The sequence below is a fragment of the Euphorbia lathyris genome, chromosome 8, assembly GCF_963576675.1.
Source record: "Euphorbia lathyris chromosome 8, ddEupLath1.1, whole genome shotgun sequence".
In the NCBI taxonomy this organism is placed as follows: domain Eukaryota; kingdom Viridiplantae; phylum Streptophyta; class Magnoliopsida; order Malpighiales; family Euphorbiaceae; genus Euphorbia; species Euphorbia lathyris.
The window spans coordinates 40,866,035-40,883,442 of record NC_088917.1 but is presented as its reverse complement, the minus strand read 5'-3'; positions in this window follow the sequence as shown (position 1 = coordinate 40,883,442).

Sequence of the window (17,408 nt, the reverse complement as noted above, 5' to 3'; positions counted from 1 at the left end):
AAAGAGTTAAAGTTTGGTTCATTTGATCTTTCTAATCTTTCATATATGAATTGAATGCAACTTTATAAGTTTCTTTTTCCATCTTTAAAATTTCTATCTTTTCTCGAAGAGAAGAGCTGGATTCTTTGGAAATAGCCAAACCTTTATTTAGGAGACCAATTTTATCTTTCTCTTGTTATGTTTTAGTTCATGACTGAACCAACTCTGCCCTCCAGATCAGCAACTTTATTTCTAAGGGTATACATGTGATAACTTGCTGGATCCGCTTTGATGTTCTTTGCCGGAATTACCTGCAAAACAAAACCGGAGACAGGATCTCCGGGAAAACTCTCCGACGATCAAGTCAGTTTTTGTAAGGATGAGTCTATAATTTAGCAATAGCTCTGTGGGAAAAAAATGTGAACGTACCTCCTCCCTTATTCTTAGGGCCTTTTATAGGTGTTTTTTGGGTAACCGCCGAGGGCGGTTACTCCTTAGTGGGCCACGTTCTGAGGGCGGTTACCCCTTTTTAGGCCATGTCCCTTTCGTGGTTTTCATGGCAACGAACGTGGTTCTGAGTGGGAGTCTTGGCGCTCCGTTTAGGAATTCGGGGCGGTCTACTCACTGCGCCCGCTTCCTTCATTCGGGTCCCGTCCAATCTTAGCCCATGGGGCTTTAATATGGGCTGGGCTTGCGAAATGAATATAACCCGTTTTGGGCTTTGCGGGTTATCACATGCCTCCCCCTTGGTCTAGTAAGAGCCCTTTTAGGTTCTTTTTATAGGGGACGCTTCGTCTTTGTCCGATTATTTCAAAGTTTTGAACTTGTGCATTTCCCCTCTTTCGTTTTCTCCGGCGTCGACCTTTTGATTCCGTTACTTCTTTTCCGGCGTTGACCTCTTAATCCCGTCACTTCACTATGTTGTCTTTTTCATGTAAGTTTTTCTTTTCACATTTGCTCCTTGTTCGGCTTTTTGCTTCTGTTTTCCTTTTATCGATCATGTCAGACCTCGACTTCGCGCCGTTTGACGACGATTATGTCCGCGAGGTCTCTAACGAGGTCGAAGAGATGGTTGAGGAAGCTTCGACCAGCTCTCCTGGGTGTAATTCTCATCCCGCCGACTTCCTTCATCTGGCGAATACAACCGACGAGGGTTTAGGTTTTGACCCCAAAAAGTTGATTCCGCCACCTGTCCCAACCCCTCGTTTGTTACCAAAGAAGGACAGGTCGGGAAGTCTGGTTTGTCAAGAGACAATCGATGATTTGCGGGAGCATTATCCCTGGCTCCGAGGTCTCGAGATTATCATTCCTGGGGAGGATAGGGGACCGGGCGATTACCCAAAGGGGTACTTCACTATTTTCGTGGCCCAGATTATCTGCGGCTTCACTTATCCGCTGGCGGATGAGATTGCTTCTGTCCTAGGCGGTTACGGAATCGCGCCCGGGCAATTGCATCCTAACGGCTGGGCCGATTTGACTCTGGACAAATTCTTGGCGGATTGTTTGGAGGTTCCCTTTTCGCCCAAAATCTTCTCCAAGCTCCACCATTTTAAAAGCTCGGCGGGGTATTTCACTTTCATCCGCCAGAGCGGATACTATGGTTTTGACGAGAAGCTGAACAAGATCCGCGAGTGGGATCGATCTTACTTTTTCATCAAGTTTAATGAGGAGAACCTGAACTTCCTTCGTTGCTGGAGCCGACCCAACGTAAAGAGTTTGAACTTCGGGTATCCCAGCCAGGAAGAATCCACCGTTATCAAGTTCCTGAAGAGCACTCCACCTTTTGTATGGACATACGATCAGGCCTTCCATATGCTAAGGAGCCGAGTAGCGATTGCATACCGCGAGGGGGATCGTGTTGTCTATATTCCTTATCGCGTTTTTGTGCAAGGTACTTTTTATTTTCAAGTTGATGCAGGGGTGATCCTTTATCTCAAATCGCTGCAGATCGGGAGGCCAAAGCCCTGGCGAGAAGAAAGAAGCGGATGACGGAAACCGCTTCCGTTGTAGGGGCGGATCCTTCTGGAGGGACGATTCCTTCTATTGGGGCGGCTTCCCCGGTTAGGGCTTCCGCTTCACAAGGTCCCGCTTCTGCCTCCGAGGATCTTCCTTTAACCAGGAAGCGGAAGATAAGTGCGGATACAGAGTCTTCTCGTTCTAAAAAGAAGAACACTTCTGTGTCCCTTACTGTTGGCGGCGCACCTGTATCCGCCTCATCTAAAGGAAAGAGCAGTACCCCCATTCACGAGGTATCTTGATCTACTCCCTCTCGTATTGCTACTTTTTCCTCATGAGCTATCTGCCATTCTCTTGATATTTTTCTTTATGCTTTTGCAGCCAATCCCCGATATTAGCGGATGGTGGACTAGGACTTTCGGCCTGGCTGTGAACTTCTCTTGCAAGGATATTGTATCTTCCATATGCAATGTCCTCGGGCGACTTCCCTCTGCCTCCCGTGTGCGCGAGCAAGTATCGCTCCCTACTGCTGTGGAGGGGATCGAGAAGCGTTCTGTAGAGGTATATTATTGCTTTGTCCTTTCGCTTTCAAATATCTTGTGTTCATTGTAACCGCATATTTCTATTCGCCCATTTTTATTTGTGAGACGTGTTATATGCAGATTATCAATTTCGCTGAGGGCATTCTCCGAAGGGATGCAGAGCGAGCCAAGGAGTTGGAAAGTCTTGGTACGGAATTGGCGACTCAGAAGTCGCTTTATGATGATGTCCAAGGGAAGGTGAAGGTCCTAGAGGGCACTTGTCAAAAGGCCGTGGGCGAGAAGGAGGAGGCCCTTAAATCCCTTCAGGCCAAGTCCGATGAACTGCAAAAAGCCCTCGACGACCTAGCTGCTTTCAAGGAGGCCCAAAAGAAGAGGGTTGAGGAGATTTTGGCTGAAGATGGCGCCCGCATCTACTGGTATGGGGAGCAGATTCATGCGGCTTATGAGCACGGGCATCAGGGTCTAGTACTTAACCGCCCCAAAGTTCCCATCCCTGAAAAGGATTTAACTGGGGAGTGGGATAAACTGGAAGCCGAGGATGCTGATATGGATGAGGTACTCTTCTTAGATTGAAAGAGTCTTCAGGATCTTCTGATTGGCTGCGAGATCCCTATTCAGCCCGCGGAAGGAGAGGCACCCCAAGCCGTTTCTCAGCCTGTGCAAGAGGTACCTCTCGCCGAAGAGGTTACTGAAACGGTTACCGATTCAAGGGTCGAGGATTCGCTTGAAGTAGATCCTCCTATCGGAGGAGATGAGGGAGTCGCCACAGTCCAGGAGGGCATTAGGGGCGAAGGAGAGGAAGCTGTAGCATAGCTTAACTTATATTTGGACTTTTGTATGTAAAAACCATGTAACAAATGTAACAAACCGTTCTGATATATATATTTTCTTTCGGTTGTTGCTTTTCATATGTGTGTGATTGTCACTTTTTTGCCCTTTATATGTGCCCTTTGTCTTTTTGCCGACTCCATATTTGTGTTTCTTCATAGCTAGGGTGGCCAGACCCTTTTTGCAATTTTGAGTACTCGTTTATTCGCTTAATTTTATGCCTTAACTTATAATTCTTCTTTCGAAAATAATCATAAGTTTTGATCATAAGGTTTTGTGAGTGATGCGTAATCATGCATCCGCCTTTCTTTAACAGGCAACGCATTTATGTGTTTTTTGATTTTAACCCTAAGGTTTTTTGCGAGTGATGCGTAATCATGCATCCGCCTTTCTTTAAGAGGCAACACATTTATGTGTTATTGATTTTAACCCTAAGGTTTTTTGCGAGTGATGCATAATCATGCATCCGCCTTTCTTTAAGAGGCAACACATTTATGTGTTTTTGTAAGGAATCCGCATTTTCTTGTAACATACTGAGTGAATGTAATAACTTTTATTGATGACGAGATAAAGTTTATTACATATGTACACCAATTGTGCGGGATCGAAGCCTCATTAAAACCTTTTATCAGAAAACCCAGTGGGAAAAACTCATAAAAGGAAAAAGAGTACTCGTCATTTCCTCGAACTACTCGACCTTTCTATATAGGCGTAGATTCTCTAGATTCCAGGTGCGCGGGAGCTTCTTTCCGCTTATTTCTTCTATTTCAAAAGTGGCTGGTCCCAGCTTCTTGGATACTTTGTATGGTCCGATCCAGTTGACGCCCAACTTGCCTTTGCCATCTCTGGATTGTATTTTATCCACTTTTTTCAAGACCAAGTCGTTTTCGTTGATTATTACTTTTCGCATTCTTCTGTCATGGTATTTCTTGATTCTATTACGGTACATTGCCATTCGCATGTAAGCTTTCTCTCTTCGTTCCTCCACAGAATCCAAAGCATCTCTGATGTTGATAGGATTTTGTGTGTCGCAATAATAAATTATCCGATCTGTGGGCGACTTGATTTCAACAGGTAGGACTGCTTCGGCTCCATAAACTAGCGAGAAAGGTGTTTCGCCTGTTGCTGCCTTTACAGAGGTTCTGTATGCCCACAACATATGGGGTATCTCATCCGCCCAACCCGTTTTTTTGTCACCTAGCCGCTTCTTGATGCCTTGAACCATGGCCCTGTTGGTAACTTCTGTCATACCATTTGATTGGGGATGGTTTACAGAAGAAAAATGATTCTTGATTCCCATGCTTTCGCAGTATGTTTTGAACTTGGCACAGTTGAACTGGGTGCCATTGTCGGTTATAAGCTTCTGCGGGATCCCAAATCGCATGATAATGTTCTCTCGTAAGAACTCGATCATTCGCTCAGGTGTTTGTGCGGTTACTGCCTCCGCTTCTACCCATTTGCTGAAGTGGTCCACTGCGACTATCAAATACTTCCTTTTCTTTGTTGTTTCTGGGAATGGACCCACTATATCAATTCCCCATGTTGCGAATGGCCACGCCGTCATTATAGTGATTTGTTCAGCTCCGGGAACATGCTTTTCATTCGCATGGATTTGACAGTTGTGACATTCCGCAACCATCTTCTGGGAATCCTCCACCACCTTGGGCCAGTAGTATCCCAGCAGTTTGACCTTTCTTGCCAATGCCGCCGAAGCTTCATGCGCGCCACAAATTCCTTCGTGTAGTTCTCGCAGCACATAGTCTCCTTCATTGCGACTAACGCATTTCAACCATGGACATGTGTACGATTTCCGATACAAAGTTCCATCCCGCATTGAGTATCGTGCCGACTGCCCAATTATTTTTCTGGCCAAGCTCTTATCAACCGGCAAATCTCCCTGCTCCAGATATTGACGGATTGGCATCCGCCAATCTTCATCGTCTTCCAGTTCCTCGATGATCATAATCTGATCAACCTCGAATGTTGGTGCCGATTTTATTTCCAAGCTGCATGCTTTTTGACTCCATGGTTCTCTACTTGCCGCTGCCTTTGCCAATTCATCAGCTTTTGCATTTTGGCCTCGCGGAATATGCACCATCTCCCAAACGACTCCCTTGTGCGTTAACTCTTGTGTCAATCGGCCGACTACCTGATGGTATTTTACGAGCTCCTCCTGTTTCACCAGATAATTTTTTTGTGATCTAGTTTATCATGAGTTTGGAATCGCTGTAGATTACCACTCTTTCTGGGGTGAGTTCATTGAGCAACTTCAATCCGCATATCATTGCTTCATACTCTGCGGCATTATTTGTAGTTTTGAAAGTTAATTTTGCTGCATAGCACAGGCGAATAACCTCCGGGCCCTTGATGACGACTCCTAGCCCAGCTCCGTCTGCAGATAAGGCCCCATCTGTGTACATGCTCCACTCTTCTTTTTGTGCCTTTGGACATTCATCATCATCCCAAGTGAATTCGTTCACGAAGTCGGCGAGCACTTGGCTCTTTAGCGCTGGTCTTCCTTCATAGCGGATATCGAATTCGCCCAGGCGAATTGACCATTCCATCAACCGGCCGGATGCGTCAGGTTTCTGCAGTACCTTTCGCATTGGGATGCCAGTTCTCACAATGATAGTATGCGCCTGAAAGTATGGTTTCAATCTAGCCGTCGTGGTTATCACTGCGAGGGCCATTTTGTCCAACTTCGAATACCGGAGTTCTGCATCCTTCAGGACTTTGCTCACGTAGTACACTGGATATTGTTGCCCTTCTTCTTCTCGCACCATCACAGTGCATATCGCCATGCTGGTGACGGATACATAAAGAAACAAATCTTCTCCGTCTTCCGGCCTGCTCATTAAGGGCGGATAACATAGTAATCGCTTTATCCCCTCAAATGCTTCTTGACAATCCGGCGTCCATTCAAAGGACTTGGATTTTTTGATGGCATTGTAGAAAGGTAGACATCGCCTAGCTGAGCATGATATGAATCGCCCTAATGCCACCAACCGCCCGTTCAGTCTTTGTACTTCCCTTATGTTCCTTGGCGTCTTCATCTCCATTACTGCTTTAACCTTCTCAGGATTCGCCTCAACCCCTTTGCCGCTAACAATGAAACCCAGGAACTTTCCCGCTCTTGCTCCGAATGTGCATTTCTCTGGGTTCAATTTGAGGCCATATTTGATCAACACTTCTAGGATTTCTTTGATATCCCGCGGGTGGTCTTGCATTTTCTTGCTTTTGATGATCATGTCATCAACATAGATCGAGAAGTTCTCGCCGGATTTGTCTGAAAATATCTTGTTCATCATCCTCTGGTATGTTGCACCCGCGTTTTTCAATCCAAAGGGCATCACCTTGAAGCAATAAGTCGCCTGGTGAGTTATGAATGATGTTTTGATTTCATCCGCCTTCTCCATGGGTATCTGATGGTAACTGGATTTCACGTCGGTGAATGATAAAGCTTCATATCCTGCAGTTCCATCTACCAATATATCAATGTTAGGAAGTGGATACATATCTTTCGGACATGCCTTGTTCAAGTCTTTGAAGTCGACGCACATTCTGTACGTTCCATTCGGCTTTTTGACTAGCACCACATTGGCTAACCACTCCGGATAGGTGACTTCTCGAATTGCATCTGACTTTAGCAAATTCGCCACTGCTTTTTCAATCGCCTTTTGCCACTCAGGAGCATGTCCCCTCTTCTTTTGCCGCACTGGAGTTGCCCCTTTGTCTACATTCAACCGATGGGTTGCTACGTCTGGGCTTATTCCTTTTAACACTTCATTTGGGGCGGCAAATGCCGACTCACATTGGATCAATACCTCGGTAATGGCCTTCTTTGTTTCCTCTGAGAGTCCAACCGCTATTCGCACGTTCTTATCATTCGAGATGGCGAATAGTTCCGTTTCTCCCAATGCTTCCGCCAGGAGCTTCTCTTCGACTTTATCCTCCTCTTCCGGTTTTGGTTCAAGTGATAATGTATAGGCCTGTTGAGATACAAGTTGATCACCTTCAACTATGACTCGCCCTTGGTGTGTTGGCAAATGTAACGTTAAATGCTTCATTGAGATGAGCGACTCCGTCTCCGACAGGAATGGCCGTCCCAGAATTATGTTGTAGGCTAGTGGGAGATCAACAATTGCGAATTCTAAATCACCTCGCCATTTTAGATTCTTATCGCCCATTTCTGCCTCCAACACCACCTGCCCACTTGTTTGGGAGGATTGACCCCCAAAACCAGTTACATCCATGAAGGTGTGTTCCACCCGCTCGTCGTTGATTCCTAACTTGTTGAATGCTGTTCGGGTAATGACATTGCAAGAACTGCCTATGTCGATAAGGACCCGTTTGACGTCCCATCCTTCAACGGCCATCGTGATCACCAGGGCATCCGCATGTGGCTCCGTGATTCTCGCAAATGAGTAATTGAGGGCATCCCCCCTATGTGTATTGCTCTTTCGCCGTTCACGGCGAGTTCTTTTTGTTGGAGGCTCATAGATTCCGCCTGCTATCACGTTTATCACCCCTTTCTTCTACTTCTTTTCTGGCCGTGTTTCTCCCTCATGCGGGAGCGTTGTTTTCTCATCAGCTGTATCTTTTTTTACAAATTGACTCAGCTTGCCTCTCTCGATCAGATTTTCTATTTCCTTCTTCAGTTCGTAGCAATCATCTGTGTCATGGCCATTCAACCTGTGGAACCTGCAATATTTGTTAGGATGTCGCCCCAAACTGGTTCGACCTTTTACCTCGGGGAACCGCACATCCTTCTTCAAGGGGCTCTTTTTGATCCAAAGTAACACCTCCTGGCGAGTCGTGTTTAGTGGCGTGTGATATCCTCCACCTTGAAAGGGACGATCGCCTCTTCGAACAAAATTACTTTTGGACTGGGTCTGACGCCGACTGTCCGAAGTGGTTCTAGCGGCATCTCTTTCTCGCTGAGTTTGGGCCCTATGTTCCCTGTTGACATCATCCACTTCCATGAATTCCTTTGCTATCTTCATGAGCTCGGCTACAGTGCGTGGTTTGTTACGGATGATTTCTTCCCGCATGCTCCAATCTGTGGTTCCATCCACCATGATGTTGCGAATACTCACGATATCCGGGTTTTGCAATCGCACCAGGATATCGTTAAAGGCGACAACAAATTCCCTTAGGGAATTATAGTTTCTCTGTTTGATCTCCTTCAGCCGCCTATCTGTCACATCTGCCGCTTTACAGCCCACGAACTTCGCACAGAAATCCCGACTATATTGTTGCCAATTGTGAATAGATTCTGCCGGTAAAGATCGAAACCAATCAGATGCCGCACCGCCCAAAGTTGTCGAGAATAACCTGCAAATTATGCTTTCGCTTGCCCCTGCAACATCCATTAACTCTCTGTAGTTCCTGACATGAGCCTCAGGGTCAGAATTTGGATCCCCATAGTATTTTGGTATGGCAGGTGCTTTGATTCTATGATCTGGAATGAATTCCCGCAACGAAGGGGCAAAAGGTGAATCGCTCTGGACCTCTGCTCTCGGCCTAGGCGAGTACCCCATTCGCTCCATCATGCTTCGTAATTGATCTTCTAAATCAATATCGGGTATTCGCCGGACTTCTTCCATCCGCTGCTGGTGAATTCTGGGTGGCATCCACCCGCCCATCGGTGTTGAGACGTGTGCCTGTTGGGGGACTAACCGCTGTCCCGTTATAGGATCAAAGTTCCATGTGTGCTCCCGCCCAGGAGTCATCAAGTCTGAAAGTCTGCGAGGAAAAGGTTCCACTTGCTGTTGCGGAAGAGTGCCTCGTACTCCTGGCAACGGTTGGGATGGCTGCCAGGTCGGATGTATCATCGTAATGAGATCTGGGTGCGAGTAGTTGCTCGGGTGACTGTGTGGGTTTGTGCGACTACTCTGGCCCACTTGATTTGGCACCTGAGATGACTGCGGAAGGACAGGCATGACAGGAATAGTCGGTGATTGTGTTGAGATAACCACAGGTTCTTTGAGGAGCAGCCGCCACGGCGATATTGTGTTCGGTGAGGGCCGTTAGTAAATTAATCATTCGATCTCCAGCTGCCTGGCTCATGTTCGATGCCAAGACTTGTCCTGCCATCTGCACAAAATCACTATTGGACATTTCCATCTCAGCTTGCACTTGGACTTCCAATAAGGGACTCAATTGTCCCGAAGGACCCGATGAGCTAGGCACCACAGGCTGTGCACTTGCAGGTTGCGAATTCGCAATCTGTGGTCCCCTGGAGTTCATACTGGTTGATCTAGTGGTAACGCCGGTCGTTCATGATGGTTCTGACATGTTCTTCGTGTACCTTTAACCAAATGTTGGTAAAAAAGGTCCACCTTCACCGCACCAATGATAACTTGCTGGATCCGCTTTGATGTTCTTTGCCGGAATTACCTGCAAAACAAAACCGGAGATAGGATCTCCGAGAAAACTCTCCGACGATCAAGTCAGTTTTTGTAAGGATGAGTCTATAATTTAGCAATAGCTCTGTGGGAAAAAAATGTGAACGTACCTCCTCCCTTATTCTTAGGGCCTTTTATAGGTGTTTTTTGGGTAACCGCCGAGGGCGGTTACTCCTTAGTGGGCCACGTTCTGAGGGAGGTTACCCCTTTTTAGGCCATGTCCCTTTCGTGGTTTTCATGGCAACGAACGTGGTTCTGAGTGGGAGTCTTGGCGCTCCGTTTAGGAATTCGGGGCGGTTTACTCGCTACGCCCGCTTCCTTCATTCGGGTCCCGTCCAATCTTAGCCCATGGGGCTTTAATATGGGCTGGGCTTGCGAAATGAATATAACCCGTTTTGGGCTTCGCGGGTTATCAACATGTTAGCCTCAAACTTGTTGCATGCCCTCGAAAAGTTGTCAGGATCCTTTTTAGTGGTATCAAGTTCGGTTTGAAGAGTTTGAAGGCTTTTTTATTTACTCTTTAAGAGCAAATCTTTATCCTGAATCACATTTTCTAGATCAGTAACACCTTAGGCTTGTTGCAAGGAAAGTTTTTTTTTGCATTTAGCTTCAGCCTCTGTTGCTTTGGCATCTTCAACTTGTTTTTCTACATCAGCTAGTTGTTGTCGTAGGTGGTCTACTTGGGTGAGTGCCTCGTTAGTAAGACCAATTTGGGTGTTCAGCTCATCACGCTGATAGTGATAGCGGTCAATCAGATTTGAATATTGATGAAACAATATCCCGCTAGAGGAAAAATCCTTCTAGAGGAACAATTATAAGGAAAATGCAAAAAAAAATGTACATCAAAAGATTAAGGATGAAGATTGGGAAACTTACCACAACTTTGCATTTAAGTGCGATTCTCATCATCGAATATGCAGATACATGCTGAAACAACTCAACATTACCAGGCAAAATAGTGAGGAAGGTTATATATTCGGTAATAGTGGGGATCCGAAGGCTCATATTCTCCCTATAAATTTTACACCACATCTATACATTAAAAGTCAATATAAGATTTCTCTGTAAAAAAAAAAAGATAAGTGTGGGAATACATACGTTACCTTAGGCCAATCATATTGGTCAAACATGTCCAACATCTCCTGGCTGACATCAGCCGTGACTTGATTCATGGTCTCATTGGCAATCTCAGTAGGAAATTTTTTATTCTTTCACTTCCTTTCTAACTTTTGTTTGTATGCTCTGAAGAATTTTATAATAGGCTCAAAGGAAGGGGTAAAGTCTATATCCGACACCCTTCAGTGCTTCCTAATAAGCTTGGGGTTATTAGTAGTAGGAACTCGAGTTCGTTGGAGGTGCCAAAGTCACGATATGAGATCATCTTTGCTCAATTCTTCCAACATCGTCCAATCAGCTGCTTTAGAAACATCTGAATCTGAATAACTAGATCCCTCACTAATCGGTAATAAAGGGATAAAGTTATCTGGATTGGCCTGGTGGGATTGGGAAACTATTAGGAGCTAGTAGCTTGATTTTCAGTAGCAAAATCTTATGCGTTATTATAAGTGCAATGGTAAGCCGAAATATGGGACTTGGTGATAGCTCAAGCAGAGTTTGTCTACAACAGATCCATTCATTAGGGAACCTGAAATTCGCCTTTTGAAATGGTCTACACTAAAGTACCCAACCACACCCTTGACATTGTGAGCATACTCGAAAGGGGATCAGGTTAGTATTTCCACTCAAAAGCTAGCTCATGAATTCCAACAATTGTATGATGAAGTGAAAGAGAAGCTTGAAGAGCAGAATGTCAAGTTGAAAGCCAAGGTCGATGAGCACCAAAGGGATGTGCAATTTGAAATCGGGGATGAAGTCATGGTGTACTTGAGCAAAGAGCATTTATCTAGTGTCATGAGTAGCAAGCTTCAAACTTGGAAATATGACCCCCTACAAGGTTACCAAGAGGGTCAATGCCAATGCTTTCAATATATCACTCCCAAATTGGTTAGGTATTCTTTCGGGAGCAGTCTGAGCTAATGAAGCATAGGAAAGACGTCTCCTCCTTTAATTTATGTGATTTGAGTACCTACAAGCCGTATACTGTTGGAAAAATAGGCTAACGTGTAGCAGCGGAAATATAAATTTTTTAACCTATTTCTATAAACCACAAGATCCGTTAATCGTTATTTCATATAAAGAGGGATAAAAGAAATACCTTTGTGAAGTTCTATCTACCGTTGCAAACGAAGTGCTCACAACTCTTACTTCGAGTTCCCGAGCACAGAACAAAACAAATATAAGATCAAGTTAGAATCAACCGTTGAATAGCAACCAAAATAGATTGCCTCTAATTAATCAACACAAGATCAAGGATAAAGAGAGAAAGATGAAAATCAATTGAACGGAAGGAAGCGGTGAAATCTCATCCTCGGCTAAGGGGGGTCGAATTCTCTCTCCTGGAATTCTCTAGTGGATTTCGAAAATCCCTAGTAGGGGGGTATTTATAATCTCTTGTATCTAAACCCTAGTTAAATAGAATTAGGTTTCTTGAATAAGAATTCAATTCGGAATAGAATTCTTAAATATTATCTATTAATATATCTAAATATAAAAGATAATAATCAATAACCTTATTAGATAATAATAGGAGTAATATAATCTAATTAAAACTCCTAACTTATTTATCCTTTAATTAATTTAATTCATAATCCTAATCTAATTAGGATTAATAAAATCAAACTAATTATTTATGTATTTACATACATAAATCGCCCCCTCTATTACTGGGCCTTATTGGGCTCAGTTGGGCTTCCGTCAATTAATTAACATCTGTCTCTCTTTTGGGTTCCAAGTCTTATGTGTGACCCATTAGGTTCTTATTGCTTCTAGCCGTATGCAACTTATTAAAATTAATTTTCAAAGAATTATATTTTAATCTTTGCATAACGGAATGATGTACAGAGTATGTGATTAGCAAGTCCGCAATCATTCCCCTAGAGCTATAAGAAGACAGGTTGATTCTGTCGTTGACCTTTCAGTATTAGTTACGGTATAATTCGATCCTTTATCAACTACGTCCTTGAACTGAATCTTATGAGTATGGGTAATGTCAAGTCACATATAGCGAGACGTTCGTTTTACTTGTTCTTGGCCGAGTCAACTCCAATTAGATAGGTTAAGAGAAATCTGTATTTCAATCTTAAGCTATCACCTTGCAAGGATTTAGAGTCAAGACTTCCACAAGAGATCCATGGACATATCTCCCATTTATCGGGAGTGATAAATGCTCAATCCAATATATAGTTATAAAACATATATCTCATTAAAACAAATGATATAAAGAACAGTTCATTTACATTAAGTTTGTATCCTAGAACAATTGTCTATAGGACACTAAACCCCAACATACTCCCACTTGGACTAAAGCCAATTGTTTCTATAACTTATCCCAGTAGAAGTTAGATGACGATCATGTACTTTCTGGGTTAAGGGCTTTGTCAACGGATCTGCAACGTTGTCCTCTGTAGGTACTCTTTCTATTCTCACGTCTCCTCTTGCCATAATTTTTCTTATAATGTGGTATCGCTTAAGGTAATGCTTGGACGCATTATGAGATCGTGGTTCCTTTGCTTGCGCAATGGCTCCATTGTTATCATAATACAGTGTAATGGGATTTACAATGTCAGGCACCACACCAAGTCCAGTAATGAACTTCCCAATCCAAACTGCTTCCTTTGCTGCTTCCGCAGCAGTGATATACTCTGACTCGGTCGTAGAGAAAGCTACGCTTCCTTGCTTGGAACTCTTCTAGCTGACCGCGCCCCCATTCAAGATAAACAGGTGTCCTGATTGGGATTTAAAATCGTTCTCATCTGTGAGATGACTTGCGTCTGAAAATCCTTCTATTTTCAGATCTCCTTCTCCGTACACTAGAAACATGTCTTTAGTTCTTCTCAAGTACTTAAGAATGTTTTTGACGGCAATCCAGTGCTCGTCTCCCGGATTTCCTTGGTAACGACTCATTATAGATAACGCGAACGCTACGTCAGGTCTAGTGCATAGCATAGCATACATAATCGAACCGATTGCGCTGGCGTACGGGACTACAGCCATGCGCTTCTTATCATCATCGATTTTAGGACATTGATGATTGTTTAACTTTACTCCATGTAGCATGGGTAAGTTACCTCGTTTCGATTCAAGCATGCTAAACCGCTTTAGCACCTTTTCGATGTATGTAGCCTGTGAAAGACCGAGCAGTCTTCTTGATCTATCTCTGTAGATCTTTATACCAAGTATATAAGCTGCTTCACCAAGGTCTTTCATTGAGAAGTTACCAGATAACCATACTTTTACCGACTGTAGCAGAGCTATGTCATTTCCCATTAGTAATATATCGTCCACATATAATATTAGAAATGCTACAGAGCTCCCACTTGCTTTCTTGTAAATGCAAGCTTCTTCGCAATTTTGTTAAAAACCAAACTGTTTTATGGTTTCGTCAAAACGCTTGTTCCAGCTTCTAGATGCTTGCTTGAGTCCATAAATGGATCTCTGAAGTTTGCAAACCTTGTTTGCATCCTTTGATATGAAACCTTCAGGTTGCATCATATATACATCCTCAAGCAGGTTTCCGTTTAGGAAAGCTGTTTTCACATCCATTTGCCAAATCTCGTAATCTCAGTGAGCGGCAATAGCAAGCATTATTCTGATTGATTTGGACATAGCCACAGGAGAGAAAGTTTCGTCATAATCAATTCCTTGCTTCTGACGATATCCTTTCGCTACTAACCTAGCTTTGTAGGTGCTAACCTTTCCATCCATGTATGTCTTCTTTTTGAAGATCCATCTGCACCCAATGGGTTTTATCCCTTCGGGTGGATCAACTAAAGTCCACACTTGGTTGGTGTACATGGAATCCATTTCAGAATCCATGGCCTCGAGCCACGCTTTAGAATCTGGACTAGTAAGAGCCTCTTCGTAGTTTTCGGGTTCGTCGTCTAACATGGGAACCTCATCATCATCTCCCACTAGAAAACCATATCTAATAGGGAGTTCACGAACTCTTTGTGATCTACGAAGGGGTGGCACTTGAGTCTCATCTAATGGGACTGCATCGGGTTCCTCAATCGCTTTTGTTGTTTCAGTTGGTGTTTCTTGTTCATGAACTTCATCAAGTTCAATCATGCTTCCCTTTTCTGTGTCTTCGAGAAACTCTTTCTCTAAGAAGGTTGCGTACTTGGATACTATCACTTTCTGATCATCTGGATGATAGAAGTAATATCTCATAGTTTCCTTAGGGTATCCAATGAAGAAACATTTATCAGATTTAGAATCTAGTTTGTCAGACGCAATGCGTTTGACAAATGCTGAACAACCCCATACTCTCATGAATGAGAATACGGGTTTCCTACCAACGAACAATTCATATGGTGTGGAACTAGCGGATTTAGTTGGTACTCGATTTAGGGTGAAGAGGGCGGTTTCCAAGGCATAGCCCCAGAACGTCTTTGGAAGTAATGCTATGCTCATCATGGATCGTACCATATCTAGTAGGGTACGGTTCCTCCTCTCGGATACACCATTGTGTTGTGGTGTATAGGGAGGTGTCCATTGTGAGCAAATCCCACATTCAGTTAGATAATTTAGAAAATCATCTGAAAGATATTCGCCACCTCGATCGGATCGAAGTGTCTTTATTTTCTTTTCTAGTTGATTTTCCAGTTCATTCTTGAAGCATTTGAATTTCTCAAAAGCTTTGGACTTGTGTTTCATCAAGTAGATATAACCATATCGGGTATGGTCGTCTATGAAGCTAATGAAGTATCTGAATCCTCCTCTTGCTTGGACTGACATAAGACCGCATACATCTGAATGAATGAGTCATAGAGTGTCTGATACACGTTCACCTTTATTGCTAAAGGGTGTCTTTGTCATTTTGCCTTTTAAACATGCTTCACACGTTTCCAATGATTCAGGATCAATTAAATTTATAAGCCCATCTTGATGTAGCTTAAGCATGCGTCTTTTGTTTATATGGCCTAAACGACAATGTCACAAGTAAGTTGAATTATCTAGCTTATGTCTTTTGGTATCAATTGCGAAAACAAAAATTTGGTCATCTAACACATAAATCCCATTTTGTGATATTCCTGAAAAATAGAAAATCGAATCTCTATAAAAATCGCAACATTTTTCTTTTATTGAAATATGAAAACCGTCGTCAACAAGACGGCTAATAGAAATAATGTTACGAGACATTTGCGGAACATATAAACAGTTCCTTAATTCTATTACAAGCTGACAGGTTTGTCGAAGCCCGACAAAATTGATTTATAATTTTTCTGATTTCTCTATTGGACTACAATTTGATTTGTAGTAATAGTAAGACCAGGTCGAATCCTAAGAGAACAATTATCCTCTTAATTCAAATGAGCAAATAAAATAAAAAGGGGGGTTTTGATTTTGATGGATGCTTAAATCAAATTAAACAAGTAAAGTAAATAGGAATTCAATAATGAGAAAGCCTGATTCAAGAGATTGGGTTCATTGGGTGTTTGTTGATCCTTGGTTTAAATGATAAACAAATTCAAATTCAAATCTTTGATTAAAGAGTATAAGGATTACCTAATTCACTCTTTCACTTTCTCTTAATTTATTAATTTAAATGAAGCATCTAAATCAACCTAGTTATTAAGAAAAGGGAATGAAGCATATCCAATTTCTCAATAACCGCATTAGGATTAAGAAAGTTTATCAAATCAATTCCTATTGAGAGGAACGTCGACAAACAATAGCAATTGGCTGAATTTTCTTCCCAATCAATCTCAAGCAAAAACTCAATTACTCAAGATCGATTTTTGCTACTTGTTGTAATTCATTCAAGACAATTACGGATCAAGAATAAATACTTAGCAATAGAAGATCGAATACGATTCAATAATCATAAAAATAATTGAAGAAGAAAATCAGAACTTGAATTAATACTTGAAGAAATTAATACATGAAACCTCACAACTTTCAACCTAATGAAATCCCTCTTGAATCAGAAAATGAAACTTAGCTACTCATAAAGAAAACAATTCAACAATACAATTGAAAATCTGAAAAACCTAGTTCTCCCCTCTAAGGAATGTTAAGCCTCTATTTATAGGGGAAAACCCTAAGAAGAAAGACTAAAATATCCTTAAGAGATAAGGAAAGAAAATAAATCTCTAATTAATTAATGATTAAATAGAGATAATAGGAAATATTCAAATCCTAACTAAAATAAAATACAATTAAATAAGATAATATCCCAAAATCAAATCTGAAAATATCTTCTTATCTCTTCCAAATTCATCCAGCCACGTGCCCATGTCTTAACTGAAGTTGGCTGCTGTTTCTCAATTACAGCTGAGATAGGACGTGCCCACACATTAACTGAAACTGGTCTCTGATTTGCAAATACTCCAAAATGCTCCAAAAGGCCACTAATTTCCAGATTTTTCACCAAACATCTAAACTTTCTCCCAAAACAAAATATGAAACAAAAACATCAATTAAACACCAAATGTTTCTAAATTACATAGAATAAGATAGAAAGTAACAAGACTAAAATGGTCTTGTCACAAGCCCAGAGGGCAAATTTAAAACATAATCTCCAATTGCGAGGGCGGCAACTCTTGCTCCATTTCCTACTCGCAAGTTTATGCTT